Below are 14,601 nucleotides of genomic sequence, written 5' to 3'. Positions count from 1 at the left end.
TCAGTGAGGGATGTGGATTGATCGGTGCCCGCTGCGGTCGCTGCTGTGCCCCTGCCCAGCTGTAAGGCCAGGAGCCGCCATCGTGGCCATTCACATGCAGGTTCCCATTGGATTCAGGCAGACGATTAAGAAATGGCGGAGTCAGAGGATGGGGGGCCATCCTATTTATTGGTGTCTCACCAAGACAGGCAAACCACAAAAGAAGACAAGGGAAAAGCAGAAAACCAGCTCTTCCCATGAAGGGCAAGGGATCAGGGAAGCCCCTGCAATTGTGATAGCAGGAACTGTGTGTCCAAGCTCCTGGTCTGTCCCACTTTATAGTGTAGAAAACCAAAATCCCTTAATCCAATATACAAACAAGGAAGTCCCCGACACAAAGTCACTTATCCAAGGCATAATTGGATTCCTCATGAGAGTGCACCACCCAGATCATACAATCAGTCAAGGGTGTGGGGAAAAGCTTAGTCCCAAAACCAAACCTCAGGCTACAATGACCTGGCCTGCTTATAGCCTGTCCCCTACACCCAATATAAGTCACAAGCGAGCAAACATATATATCATGTTTACAAACTTATTTGACCAACACCAGCTCAGCACCTGGCGCATTGCGGGCTCCGACGCCCGTGCAGTGGAGGAAGCACGTGGACACAGACACAGGCGGACACTCGTGGAGACCGGCAGAGACAGGTGACCTGTGCACGCAGGATCGAGAAGCCCGGCAGCCCACATGCACAGCAGCGGCACATGGGCACACACGCATGCGTGCAGATGGCCCCTGAGCTGCAGCTGCTTTTGGTCCAGGGACAGTGGGCCTGGCCCTGCCAGCATCGGGAGCATCTGTCCCCACCCGAGACCGCCAAGCCCTTCCCCAACCCGAGGCTGCCAATGCTCGAGGTGGGCTCCTGGCTAATCTCACCAATACCCTGGAAGAAGAAAGGACTTCTTCCTGCGCTGCACCTCCAGCTGCAGAGAACACGGTCACAATCTCCAGCCCTCCAGCTGGAGCCCAGCCCCTGACCCCTGCCACCTCCCCAGCCCTGACTCATCCCAGCTCCAGAAGCAGAGGGGCAGCCCAGGTGCACACTGCCACCTCCCCAGCCCTGACTCATCCCAGCTCCAGAAGCAGAGGGGCAGCCCAGGTGCACACTGCCCGGCTGAGCAGAAGGGGAGACTGAGGCCACAGCAGGTGGATGTGGCTCCCTGCCCAGCACCCTGGCTGTGTGGTCACCTCCCTGCCTGACCCCGTCCTGGCGAGCACCCTAGGTCCCAGGCGCTGCCCTGCAGACTCCCGCCAGCCAGACCCTCCAGCCCTGTTTTGGCTGAAGGAGCTTATCACCAATGACTTTCCCGACAGAGATCGATAGAAAACATTTTATCTCGTTCCCCCGGGGCAGTTCAGCCTCCGAGCTGAGCAGGCTCTTGTTACTATGGCGATTCTCCAAGACCTCCCAGTCTCCCTCTCCCTCCCTCCCCCTCCCTCTCCGTCTCCTGTCTCACCACGCCCACCTCCCCTTCCCTCTGTTCCCTCCAAGGGTGTGGACGTGGGGAGGAGGTCGGAGGGACAGGTGCGCCGGCCCTCTGCGGGGGCTTCCTGGCCACTGCTTCCTGCGTGACGGGCTGCGGAACAGAGACGCCTCATCCAGGTCAGGTAACCTGTGTCCTCCTCCTCCTCCCACAGAGCAGGGTGAACTTTCCTCACACACAGCCTCTGCCTCCCTGCCCACATGCTGCTGGGCCACCTTCTTCCTTCTGCCTGGGATGCTCTGCCCCAAGGTGGTCAGCCCCTCAGCAGCCTTCCTGAGCAGGGGGCACCATGGCCCTGATATTGGGAGCCAGACCCCCTGACTCCTAGGAGACTCCTGGGTTGGAGTCTCAGCACTGCCCCTCAGGGGCACTTCTGTGTTAGCTGAAGAGTGGCCCCCAAAGATGCCCATTTCCAGTCCCCAGAACCCGGGAACGTGACCTTTGTTGGCAAAAGGGACTTTGACGATGCGATTAAGGTAAGGCTCTTCAGCTGGGGAGGTTCTCCCGGCTTATCTGGTGGGCCCTACACGTCACCACTCACGTCCTTACAGGAGAGAGGCAGAGGGAGGGTGGACACAGGAGAGAAGGGGAGGCCACGGCGGGAGCGAGAGGCGGCAGTGCCGTGAGGACGGGCTCCGCGCGAGGGACGCACGCGGCCCCCACAGTCCAAAGAGGCGAGGACACCGATGTTCACCTGGAGCCTCCCGAGGGAACCAGCCGGTCGGCACCTTGACTTGAGCCTAGCCCAGCGAGACTGGTTCTGGAGTCTTGACCTCCAGAACCATAAAAGAACAAATCTGCATTGCTTTAAGCCTCTGGACAGTGGCGACTCGTGCTGGCAGCCACAGGAAACGTATACAAGGTGCCCAGGGCCCTGCTTCCTCATCCGTAAAAGGGGCGGACTGAGTACTTCCTTTCCTGGGCTCTTGTGAGGCTTAAAGGAGCTGGCCGGTGCAAAGACCTTGGAAAAGTAAACGGTGCTGTTTAAAAAATATGGTTGTGCCAAAACTTATCTGTCAAACCCTGAAGAAGGCAGCACTCCTGCCCTCAAAAACAAACAAACAAACAAACAAACAAACAAACAAACAAAACCAAAAAACCCATCACCTGGAGCAAGACAAACTCATCAAGAATAGTGACTGCCAAGATGTCACAGGACAGCAGTGTCAGGGCGCACAGCTGAGAAAGCCAGAGGCCGACTTGACCAGAGGACATCGGGATGGCATCCTGGAGGGGCCCCCTCTTGAGCTGAGCCTAGAAGAGTAGAGGGACCAGTCAGACAGAGCGAAGAGGGAAAGTCGTCTCAAGCAGAGGGAACAGCACGTGGGGATGCTCAGAGGAGTAAGGGCTGGGATGTGAGTGGACTGCAAGTCATTCTGCAGGGATGGGGCAGAGGGTGTGTACCGGTCAGACCAGCCTTGGGCACGCGGCAAGCCAGGGAGCAACGCACTGGAAAGTGCTTGGGTCACTGCGAGGAGGCTGAATGGGGCAGGGGTGGGAGGGAGGAGGGTGCGGTTGAAACCGAAGACATGGAGACCAGTTACCCGGGCTGTGACTATTGGGGGAGGGCCAAAGGGTGACACTGATAGGATTCCACGGACAACGTGGGTGACCGAGGTGAGAGAGGGGATGGAGGGTCAGTTCCCTGACGTGAAAGGAACAATCGCACTCGGCAATAGCTGAGCACTGACTGTGTGTCCGGGAGGTGCCACGTGCTCGTCCACCTCAGCTCTGTCTCTGTCTTCCCAGCTCTGAGACTCAGACTCTCAGCACCGTGCAGGGGGCGGGCAAGACCAAGCCCAGACACCTGGAACAAGAAAGGCGAAGGGGGCTTGGGCAGTGGGGAGGCAATGGGATTGCTTTTATATCAACAAAATGAAAAATTGGCCCTGGCCGATTGGCTCAGTGGTAGAGTGTCGGCCTGGTGTGCAGGAGTCCCGGGTTCGATTCCCAGCCAGGGCACACAGGAGAAGCACCCATCTGCTTCTCCACCCTTCCCCCTCTCCTTCCTCTCTGTCTCTCTCTTCCCTTCCCGCAGCCAAGGCTCCATTGGAGCAAAGTTGGCCCGGGCGCTGAGGATGGCTCCTTGGCCTCTGCCTCAGGAGCTAGAACAGCTCTGGTTGTAACGGAGCGATGCCCCAGATGGGTAGAGCATTGCCCCCTGGTGGGCATGCCGGGTGGATCCTGGTAGGGCGCATGCGGGAGTCTGTCTCTGCCTTCTTGCTTCTCACTGTAGAAAAAAAAAAAGGAAAAAGTAACACTGTTTGGGAACTCCTTTTGCTTTTCTATTATTAAAAAGTAAGAAAGTGCCTGACAGGGCGGTGGCACAGTGGACAGAGCGTCAGACTGGGATGCAGAGGATCCAGGTTTGAGACCCCGAGGTCGCCAGCTTGAGCACAGGCTCATCTGGTTTGGGCAAAGCTCACCAGCTTGAACCCAAGGTCACTGGCTTGAGCGGGGGGGGGGGTTACTCGGTCTGCTGAAGGCCCACAGTCAAGGCACAGATGAGAAAGCAATCAATGAACAACTAAGGTGTCACCACAAAAAACTGATAATTGATGCTTCTCATCTCTCTCCCTTCTGGTCTGTCTGTCCCTATCTATCCCTCTCTCTCACTCTCTGTCTCTGTCAATAAATAAATAAATAAATAAATGTGTTTAAACATTTTTTTAAAAAAAGTAAGAAAGCACATGTTTTATTAGCAGCTGAGCACTTTTATTTTTACTGCTGGCCATAAAAAAAAGAAATCTGTATGATCTAAAAGTATGGCAATTCTAACCCCTCAGTTTAAGAAAGACCCGTGAACTACATATCCCTTAGGACGGTGCGTATGTGGTAAAAGCTTAAAGACCAGCAAGGGGGCCATGGGGACAGGGTGGAAGGCTCTGGATCAGGTACTCAACGGTATCGGTGAGGTTTCATTTCTCAAGCCGACAATGGTGGATTCAGGGGCAATCACTGAATTTTTGTGTGTGTATCTTCTTGACTATCTTTAATAATTCACAGTTAAGAATTGGGAGTGACTGATACTTCCCAGCTCTCCTCTAATGCTGGGCTGGGACACCAAGTCACACTCATGCAGTGACAGGTGGCTGTCCCAGCCAGCCTGCATCCTCCTCTTCATCACATCCTGCTTCTGTTTGCATGCTCTCAGAAATGGGGTGTTGCCTCTCTCTCCACATGGGCCATGGCTCCCCTTGAATGGTTCTGACTGTGGGAAAATTCTTCCTCATAAAGCATTAAAAAAAAAAGAGAGAGAGAGAGAGAGTCAAAATCCTGCCACCCACGGGAACCACATGATCTATATGTTGGTGCCCAAGGCTGGGCAGCCCTTGGATTTTTGAAGACAGGGGTCACACTCCTGCTCTCTACCCCCCTTAATTTTGCTTCTTCAGGTAAACCAACATCAGTTCCCTTTGAGACAAGTGACAGAAAACCACCTCCAACCGGTTTGTGCAAACATCAATAGATGAATGTACTAACTCGTGTAACGGGAAGTCCAGAGGCTCCTTAACTTCAGATGTAGCTGCATCCAGGCACCCAGGGGACATCTCTGCGTGTGTCTACACGGCTCTCCTCCACATTGGCCTGCTTCTCGGGCACGCACCTAATGAGCTTGACCAGCCCTGGAGTCTTCAGCAAAGTTCAAGGCTTCCAGCACAACTCCCAGGCAGCCTGGGTCCTGCGGTTACCCCTGAACCCATCACTGTGGCCAGGCAAAGGGGGTACTTTGAATCGGCTAAACCTGGGTCCATACGACCATCTCTGCATGTCAGAAGTAGGGTCAGCCCAGGCTGAGCCATCTGGTCTGAACGTGAAAAGGAATGTTCCCCACGTTTCTCCAAGGAGTTACGAGCAGCGAAAGACCAGGTGTGGTCGGTAGGACAAAGGTTCTGGAGTAGAGAGCCATGATGGCTGACACAAGACGGCGTTTCATCTCCCTCTGACGTACTCGGAAGCAGCCCAGCCCGGGCTGACCCAGTTAGTCTTGACGTGGAGGCTCCTGGCAGCTGAGCTGGAAGTCAAAGTTGTTAAAACCACGACCAGAGCTGCTTACTCTTCGGGTTGCTTACAAACAGACCCAAACTCACGCCTCCTCCTCTCCTGCACCTCTCCCGCCAGGTGCTTCGGTACTGCAAGCTGGTGGCAGAGGAAATCTTCAAATCTTGCCAAAGGTGGTGGAATGTCATAAAGTTGATGAGCTTGATGTTGGAGGAAAATCCTGAGGTCTGGCACGGTGACCAACCAATTGAAACGCTATCCAGCTGGCTGGCTGGCTCAGCCCCATCTGAATAATAATAATAATAATAATAATAATAATAAAAACCCAATGTGAAAAATGATGACATAGCCTGACCAGGCGGTGGTGCAGTGGATAGACTGTCGCCCTAGAATGCTGAGGTCGCTGGTTCGAAACACCTGAGGTCACCGGCTTGAGCACGGGCTCGTCAGCGGGGTCGCTGGCTTGAGCATGGGATCATCAACATGACCCCAAGCTCGCTGGCTCGAAGCCCAAGGGGACTGTCTGGAGCAAGGGGTCACTGGCTCAGCTGGAGACCCCCCTGGTCAAGGCACATATGAGAAAGCAATCAGTGAACAACTAAAGTGAAGCAGCAACAACATTAATGCTTCTCTCTCTCTCTCTCTCTCTCAAAACCCCCCCCAAAAAAAATCAATTAAAAAATAAAAAATGAATAAAAGAAACATGATGGATGACATAGCACTTCAGAAGAAAGTGATCTGAATGTCACAGAACGCGGTGGTCTGAAGAACACGGGGGGATGTGGTCAAACTCCTGAGCAGTTACTGCCTGGAAGGGCCTTATAAAGAAAATCAAGCAATTTTGTGGGAAAAGCCGTGCCTCTTCCAACTGACTTTTTTCTTTTCTTTTTTTTCTTTTTTCTTTTTCTTTGGCATTCTAAGTATTAGCACATGAATCTAAGATTAGCATATTAACCTAACTTTTGGTGAATGGAAGATAAAATATAAGTATTTTATTTTTTTATTAATTAATTAATTAATTCATTCATTTTAGAGAGGAGAGAAAGCGGGAGAGAGAGAGAGAGACAGAGAGAGAGAGAGAGAGAGAGAGAGAAAGGGGGGAGGAGCAGGAAGCATCAACTCCCATATGTGCCTTGACCAGACAAGTGCAGAGTTTCGAACTGGAGACCTCAGCATTCCAGGTCGACACTTTATCCACTGCGCCACCACAGGCCAGGCCAAAATATAAGTATTTTCATATTAATTTTTTAAAAACGCAATTCCAGTTAAACGACTTTCTTTCTCTGAATACTAAAAAATGTTGGTTCCCAGTTGCAAGAGGGTTTGTCACCAACGCGGCCTTGTTCTTGGGATAATGGGGCCTCCAGAATGGGTCCCGGGTCCGTCTGGCTCACCCGACCCGCACCCGCGGGTGCTGTGTGGACGCAGCCGCATCATCTGCCCCCGAGGAATCTGGAACAGGGCGTGGCTCAGTCAGCATGTACTGAATGGATGAATATGTGAAGAGAAGAGCCTAGTAAAGGCCTCTCCGGCCCTGGGCCGGCTGGTCTGGGAGCCCCCAGCACTGCAAAGAAGCTCTCGGACCCAACAGGGCTCAGAGCAGGGCGGTCACCTTCGCTCTGCTGGAAACCAGAGAGGCTTTGTGAGAAGCCCAGGGTCTCTTGCTGCTCGGCCCCACCCCACCCCCGCCGATCCACTCTGAAATAGCTGCCCTGCCTCTTTCCCTGGCCTGCTCACTGCAGCTGGGCTCTAAGCACTGGCGAAACCTTTGCAAGAAATGGCTCATTCAGCCCTGGCCGCTTGGCTCAGTGGTAGAGCACTGGCCTGGTGCATGAAAGTCCTGGGTTTGATTCCCAGCCAGGGCACACGGGAGAAGCGCCCATCTGCTTCTCCACCCTTCCCCCTCTCTCCTCTCTCTCTGTCTCTCTCTTCCTCTCCTGCACCCAAGGCTCCATTGGAGCAAAGTTGGCCCAGGCGCTGAGGATGGCTCCATGGCCTCTGCCTCAGGCACTAAAATGGCTCCGGTCCCAGTGGAGCAACAGCCCAGATGGGCAGAGCATCGTCCCCTAGTGGGCATGCCAGGTGGATCCTGGCCAGGTGCATGAGGGAGTCTGTCTCTCTGCTTCCCTGCTTCTAACTTCAGAAAAAAGAAAGAAAGAGAAAGAAAGAAAAAGAGAGAAAGAAAGAAAGAAAAAGAAAGAGACAGAGAAAAAGAAAGAGAGAAGGAAAGAAAGAAAGGGTTCATTCATGTTTGCCTTTGGGTAGAGGTGATGGAGCTGGATGGGCCCAGTTCACAGAAGCCTGGGGAGTGACCAGAGACCGTACAGGGTAGAGGTGTGCAGCACGGAAGGGTTTTCACAACGAGCCTGTGAGGTAGGTACCCCCCCCCCCCCCCGTGGAAGTGAGAAGCCTGGAGCTGCCCAAGGTCACGCTGTCTGCCTCAGTCCCTCTCCTTCTCATCTCGCCCCGCTGGACCCTAACTAAATGTAGCCTCCTGTCTCCGGCCTCCTACATCCTCCTCTGCAAAATGGAAATAAAAGACCAAAGGCGCAGGCCTAGCACCTAGAAAATGCTCAGTAAGTGCTGGCTATGTGCTCACAGCCGGGAGGGCCCCAGGGCACCCCACACTCCGCCTGGGCTCGGAAGATGTGTGAGGATGCCTGACACCTCGGCGGCGAGGACGTCTCCCCCTCAGGGAGGCAGGAGGGCACCTGGCTGGGCTCAGGCTGGGCCCTGAGACACAGCTGAACCCCGCCCTGCCCTCCCCCCGCCCTGGGCACCTCACCTCCCGTGCCTTGGTTTCCTGGCAATGAATGAGGGGGTTCTGGATGTGAGGATGCCCGTCTCTAACGAGGCGGGCGGGTCGCTGAAATGCTCACTTGCATTGTATCGTGTGAAACGAACCACAGACGCGTCTACTCCCTCAGGGCACAGGACCCTATCTCGAGATACATCCCGGCCTGTTCCCTGTCTCTCGGCCCACAGGGGTCTCTCTCTCCCCCGAGGCAGGAGTCATCGCCTCCTTTTGGCCTAAGAGAAAACCGAGGGGGCGCTCAAAGCCAAAGACATTCAGATGCAGAACTGGGTCTTAAGAACCCTGGGAAGGGGGAGACTATCTCAAACTCAAAGGCCTTTGATGGTCAGCTGGGTGCTCTCAAGGTGGTAGAGAGCAACAGGTCATAGCGGCAGGGCCCAAAGAATTCAGATCCCTAAGGCATTTCAACTCCACACGTTTCAACACTTGGCCCTTTCGAACTCATCGGCCTGGATCCCAACTTCAGGCTGCAAGTCTGAGACGGTTGTGCCAACACTGTCTTTCCTCGGCTACTATGTCGCACAGTGAGCCCGCTCCCTTCTCACCCTCTTACCTGCCTCTGGCTCAGGATGAAAAGCAATTCTCAGCAGAATCTCCCGGATGACCCGTGATTGGTTCCTGGTTCTCCCCTGAGAAGCCTCCTGCTATCCTAGCAAGCACCACTCAGATGGTTAACTCCACAGATAAGTGGCTCTTGTTGACAAGCCTGCCTGTTTTAGTTATTGAAAAATCAGTCTTCAAATCTCAGCTCACAGGCCACCTCCTCCTGGAAGCCTTCTTTGAATTCCTCGACAGGACCAGGACATTACACTTCGTGCCTGTACTTCACAGCTTGCATCTCAGAGGTAACTTTTCCATAGCAATCTCAGAGCCTACTAACCTGATGTCTGACCCACAGTGGGCACTGAATAATATGTATGGAATAGTTGAATAAACCCACCTGCTGTGTGACCTTGGATGACTGACTTCACCTCTCTGAGCCTGAATTCTCTTGTCTGTAAAATGAGTTGTGATGAAAGAGCATTCAGAAAAATGCATGGAGAGTGAGGCTTAACAACAACTCACAAAGACATCCAGGTCCTAATCCCTGGAACCTATGAGTAATTCCTTATATGGCAAAGGAGAAAGGTATCCAAGCAAATGTGATTAAATTAAGGGCCTTAAAATGGGAGATTATCCTGGATGATCCACATGGCCCTAATGTAATCCCAAGGGGCCTCACGAGGGGAAGAAAGATGGTCAAAGGAAAGAGATGTGACCACAGAAGAAATTATTCCCTTGACCTTTCTGGCTTCTGGAGGCCAACAAGGGGTCACGAGTCACAACATGCTGGTGGCTTCCAGAAGCCAGAAAAGGCAAGGAGAGACTCTCCCTGTCCTATCAACACCTTGACCGTAGCCCAGTGAGACTGACCTCAGACTCTGACCTCCAGACTGTAAAGAATCAACTGGTGCTGCTTTAAGCCAGTGGATTCGGGGTCAGTTGTTATCGTGGCCCTAAGGAACCTGTACAGATGGAAGGCACCTGGTGCTTCACGTGTACTCAGAAATAATATTTGGACCGCACATGCTCTCCTTCCCCTTGGGGGGTTCCTTTTTTTTTTTTTTTTTGCCTCCCACTGGCACCTGGCCTTTCCCTATGTTCTCCCCAGGAGCAGGTGAAGGCAAGGAGGGCAAGAGACTGGACCATGTGGGGATGGTGGTGAGGAAACCTCTGGACCAATGAAAGGGACCATCCCCACCCATCTGAGCATTTGACCTAAAATGCTGACAGCATTTACTGCATGCCTGGCTCTGGGCTACATGCTTCACACGCCCTACCTCCTCTAGTCTCTTCAACAACCACAGGAAGAAGAAATTACTATGTTCCCTTTTTACAGAAGGGGAAACTGAGACTCAGCAAGCAAATTACAGGGTTTGCCCAAAGCCACCCAGTGGAGCACAGAGGAGCCAGATTTAGAAACCCAGTCTGTCTCTCCTGGAGCTTACGCTTCCAACTAGATTGAAGCAACCCGGTTCACGTCTAGACCCAGCTGCTGTCTTGCTTCTTCTACCAGGCACCTGAGAGGCAGGTGGCTGGGCTTGGCGAGCAGAGCTCCGAGTGCAAGTCTCGGCCCTGACACTTTAGCCTGAGAACCAGAGCCCGTGACTTTACCACTGTGCATTTCGGTTTCTTCATGAGCAAGATGTGATCAAGCTGCCCGCAGAGGGCTGCAGGGTCAAACGAGAGGCGCAGGAAGGGGTACAGTCCTCTGGCACCTGCCAAAGGTATAAGGGCCCAATACCTAGCAACCCCCGTGCCTTATTTGAGAGGTGAGGAAACTGAGGTTTGACACAGGAACTGACTGGTTCCCAAGTCACCTGGGATCTGGGATGCCTAGACCAGCTCCTTGAGATCAGCAGACCCCGGAGCCTGAGTGGCGGGTGGGACGCTTCCTGAGCGGGGTCCAGCCTGAGCTATGATGAGTGGGAGCCATGAAGTGGCAGTTGTCAGGGAATTTGTAAGTTAATAGGTTTGCCTGGCCCGTGGTGGTGCAAGGGATAAAGCGTCGACCTGGAATGCTGAGGTCATTGTTTCAGGACCCTGGGCTTCCCTGGTCAAGGCACATATAGAAGCAACTACTACGCTTTGATGCTTCCCACTCCTTCTCCCCTTCTCTCTTTCTCTCGGTTCTCTCTATAAAATCTGTTTTTAAAAAGTTAATAGGCTCATTCACTCACTCATTCGACATTCCTTTGCCTAAAACCTGCCAATGGCTTTCTTTCCCACAGCACTAGAATTGCATCTAAATTTCTCCCCAGGCCCCCTGTAGCCCTCAAGATCCTGGTCCTCCATTATGCCTCTGCCTTTAGAATGCTCACTGCTTGTCCCCTTGCCCATTACCCACCAAGCTCTCTCTGCCTCAGGGCCTTTGCATGTACTCTTCCCTTTGCCAGAGATTGTCTTCCTGCAGCTCTGCTCTGACAGGTTCCTTCCTGCTTCTCCGTTCTCTGCTCAGATAGGCCTCCTAACTCACACTCCCCGCTAAGTAGCCCCTATACGTTGCTTCACCTGCTAATTTTCTTCCTGGCATTTATCCCTCCCTGCAATTATCTTCTCTCCATCTGTAAGCATTCGTTTGCTGTCTCTTGCCACCAGGACACCAGCTCCATGACAGCAGGGACCACTGACTTCTGTTGATTCCTCAAGTGCCCAGCAAGGTGCTAGGTGCCACCAGCAGGCGAAGACATTTCGCCTGTTCAGCCCATTACGTTGAGAAGTCAAAAACGTTTCAAGAGAAGGTCACGGGGAGAGAGAGGGCTCATGGGGTGACCGGTGGGAGCCTGGCCTAGAGAAAGACCGAGCTAGAGTCGGGAAGCACCCGAGGGCCAGGATATCGGTCCAAAACCTGCGGCCGAGGTTCCCGCCATGACCCCAGCCTCGTCGTCCCGCGGCGTCCCCAAGCCCGAGGCGGAGCATGGACGGGGGGACCCCACCAGCGAGCCTCCCTCCCCCCAAGGCGCGCGGGCGGACGCGCAGTAGGGCGTGCGGACCGTTAGGGGGTGCTGTCGGGGCGCGCACGGCCCATCTGGCGCCCGGGGCCGCGAGCGAGCGAGCGCAGCCAGGCCGCCCGGGAACTTTTCTCCTCCCGCTCTCGCCCTCCTTCTCCCCTCGCGCGCCGACCGCCGGCTCGCTCTTCCCGTGCGGAGAGGGGAGCGCGCTGCCCCGCGGCCCCCCAGGCAGGCCGGTCCGGTGCGCGCGGCCAGGGCCGGGTCCCCGCGCCCGGCTCCCTGCGCCCCGGGTGCCGCCCCCGCCCGCGGCTGAGCTGGGAGAAGGCGGATCGCAGAGCGAGGCGAGCGGAGCAGGCCGCCCTGACCGCGGCTCGGGCGCCGGGGGCGGCTGGGCTGTCGCGCCCTGATCATCCCCCCGATGGCCTCCGGGGCCTCCGGGCCGCCAAGTCGCAGCGCCAGACGCAGGGCCCCCGAGTGAGCGGGGGGCGCCGAGGTGAGCACCGAGCGCGCGGTCGCGGGGGGCACGAGGCGTCGGGATCCGAGGAACGCGGGCGGGTCGGGCCCGCGCGGAGTGGTCCGTGGGGGTCATCGCTTTGTGTGGCATGGGGGTGGGGGTGCGCGAGGTCACCGAATGGCCGTCTAGGGAGCCGCAGGGTGGGGGCGCCCTGCGCCGCGGAGGATGGATGGTCTCTGGAACTGTTTGTGTCGCGGGCCGGGGTCGGTCCGTGGCGTTGGGGGCGCTCGACCGGAGGCTCTGCGCGCTCGCGGGGGGCAGCCGAGTGTCTGCCCAGAGTGGGTTGGGGACGCAGGGGGCATTCGCCCGGCGCCGGCAGCGGAACTTTGTGAGTGCGTCCAGTGGGTGGGGGGCGGGAAGCCGACGTCTCAGGGTGTGTGACCGGGGGGCCGGGCGGGGGCTACCGCCTGGGAGCCGGGGACGCGAGGGGCGGAGAGATGGAGCTCCAGGGGCCCGACGCGGTGTGCCCAAGTCGGGCAGCGGCGGCCCCGGGGCCTGTGTGCAGGCCGCGCCACCCGGCAGGAAGCTGCCCCAGAGGCCCGGGCAGCTCCGACGCGGCCAGGCCCCGGGCGCGCGGGCCCTCCGGAGGATAGCACAGTACAGTCCGGGGCGCCGGGCACGCGAGCCCCGCGTCCCCAGACCGCGGCGCGCCGGCCCAGGTCCATGGCCCCCCGCGCATCGGAAGCAGGGGACCAAGGAGACCGATGTGGGGGCCGGGCTCCATCTAGGAGGCGCTGCGGGGCGCGGCGTAGGGGTGAGGGAGTGGCAGGGCCCGGGGGTGACATTTGGAGCTTGGGTCGCGTTGGGGGGCCGTCGCCAGAGAGGGGGAAGAGGGGAAGCGAAACAGCAGCCAGGCCCCAGGCCGCTGCGGCCCCAGCTTCCTGGGGCGCCCGGTTTCCCAGAGAGCGGTTTCCTTCTTGCAGCTCTTGGTCGTCCTTAAAGCCCCAGCCTTGCCCTCCCCTTGGGCGCCCTGGGCTGGGGGAGCTCTGGGGTTCCGGTACCGAATGGAGAGACCGAGTGTAACAATGCGCTGTCGGGGGCTTGGGGGAAGGGAGGCAGCGTGCCTGAATGGCGGACCCGGGCCCTGAGCTTGCTTCCCCCGCTCGCAGCGCTCTCCCCTCCGTAGCTCCTTTCTCGTGCTTTCAGGCTCTGATTCAAGGACCCACGCGGGACCGCGCGCTTCCCTCCCACCCAGAGCGCACCCCCGCCTTATTTCTCTCCCAACGCAGCGGTGCGTGGAGGATTCAAGGGCGTTACATATGGTTGCAATCCAGTCTCATGCCTCTCCTGGGCTGTTAAGACCTCGCGCTGACGTCAGAGCAGGGGAATTACTTCTTATTTTATCTTTTTAGTTGTCTGCTGCCCTGGCAGGGGAGGAAGGTGGGCAGCCAGCTCTGATGTGGAGGCGCCACTGCCGCGGGAGCCCCAGCCTGGGGGCTGTGCTTCCATCCTGCCCACCAGCTCGAGCCTGCAGAGGCCCTGGCTCTGCTCAGGGTCAGGCTCACCCTGGGTGGGGGCCGCCTTCCCTGCAGACTGAGTGGACGCCTTTCCCTGGACTGACCACACAGCTGCGTTTCCACAGGCTTTTCTGGGACGTGGCCCTCCTCATCTGGAAGCTGCAAAAGAATCTTCTAGTTTCCCACCCTTCCCCCTTGACAATGCGGGGTGGGGGGGAGGGTGTAGCAGGAGCATCCAGGAGGAAGTCCTTAGGCACAAGGAGAGGTGGCCTTTGGGTGACACAGAGGAGTGGGCATAGACATTATGGTCTGGGAGAGGCTCAACCACAAAATTCTGGCAAAGGCTCCCAAAAGCCAAAGGCCGGGAGGGAAAGAGAGTTGCACGGAGGGATAATCCCAGCCCCAGAAGCCAGCTGTGGGGTGTGGGGCACAGAACCGTTCCCACAGCCACGCGCCCCTGACTTCCTAAACCAGGAAACTCGCCCTCTCCAAAACCGTCCTCCTCTCCCACTGGACCCAGAGGCCCTTGTAGTCCGGGCCCTTGTCTTGTTCCTCTTTAGACCAACCAGTCTGGACCAATGGCTTCCACAGTCTTGTTAGGGATCTGTGCTAAGAAACACATTGTAACAGGTTACAATTTTGTTCACCCCCCCTTCCCCACTGTGTATAACTAAAATGAAGGTTTAGTGAAATAACTCTTTCTTTTACTTCTGTTAATCTGGTACTTTCTATCCTAGTCTATCTGATTTTTTTTTTTTTAACTGCTGGTTACAACTCAGTAACTTGACAGCCCACTAC

General features: G+C 56.1%; 2 protein-coding genes across 3 annotated transcripts in view; one reads left to right on the top strand and one right to left on the bottom strand.

Annotated features, from left to right (window-relative positions):
* The window catches only part of RASD1 (ras related dexamethasone induced 1), a 129,369-nt gene that overhangs the window by 96,640 nt on the left and 18,128 nt on the right, over positions 1-14,601 (bottom strand). The gene's annotated exons all lie outside the window — the stretch shown is intronic.
* Positions 11,925-14,601, top strand: part of RAI1 (retinoic acid induced 1) — a 130,865-nt gene continuing 128,188 nt past the window's right edge. For both annotated transcript variants that reach the window (XM_066264469.1, XM_066264468.1), the window contains exon 1: positions 11,925-12,325. The gene's annotated coding sequence lies outside the window, so the exon portion shown is untranslated. The remainder of the gene's footprint in view (positions 12,326-14,601) is intronic.

Source organism: Saccopteryx bilineata, chromosome 2 (assembly GCF_036850765.1).
Source record: "Saccopteryx bilineata isolate mSacBil1 chromosome 2, mSacBil1_pri_phased_curated, whole genome shotgun sequence".
NCBI lineage: Eukaryota > Metazoa > Chordata > Mammalia > Chiroptera > Emballonuridae > Saccopteryx > Saccopteryx bilineata.
The sequence above is the reverse complement of the archived record's forward strand: the minus strand, read 5'-3'. Positions and strand labels throughout refer to the sequence as shown.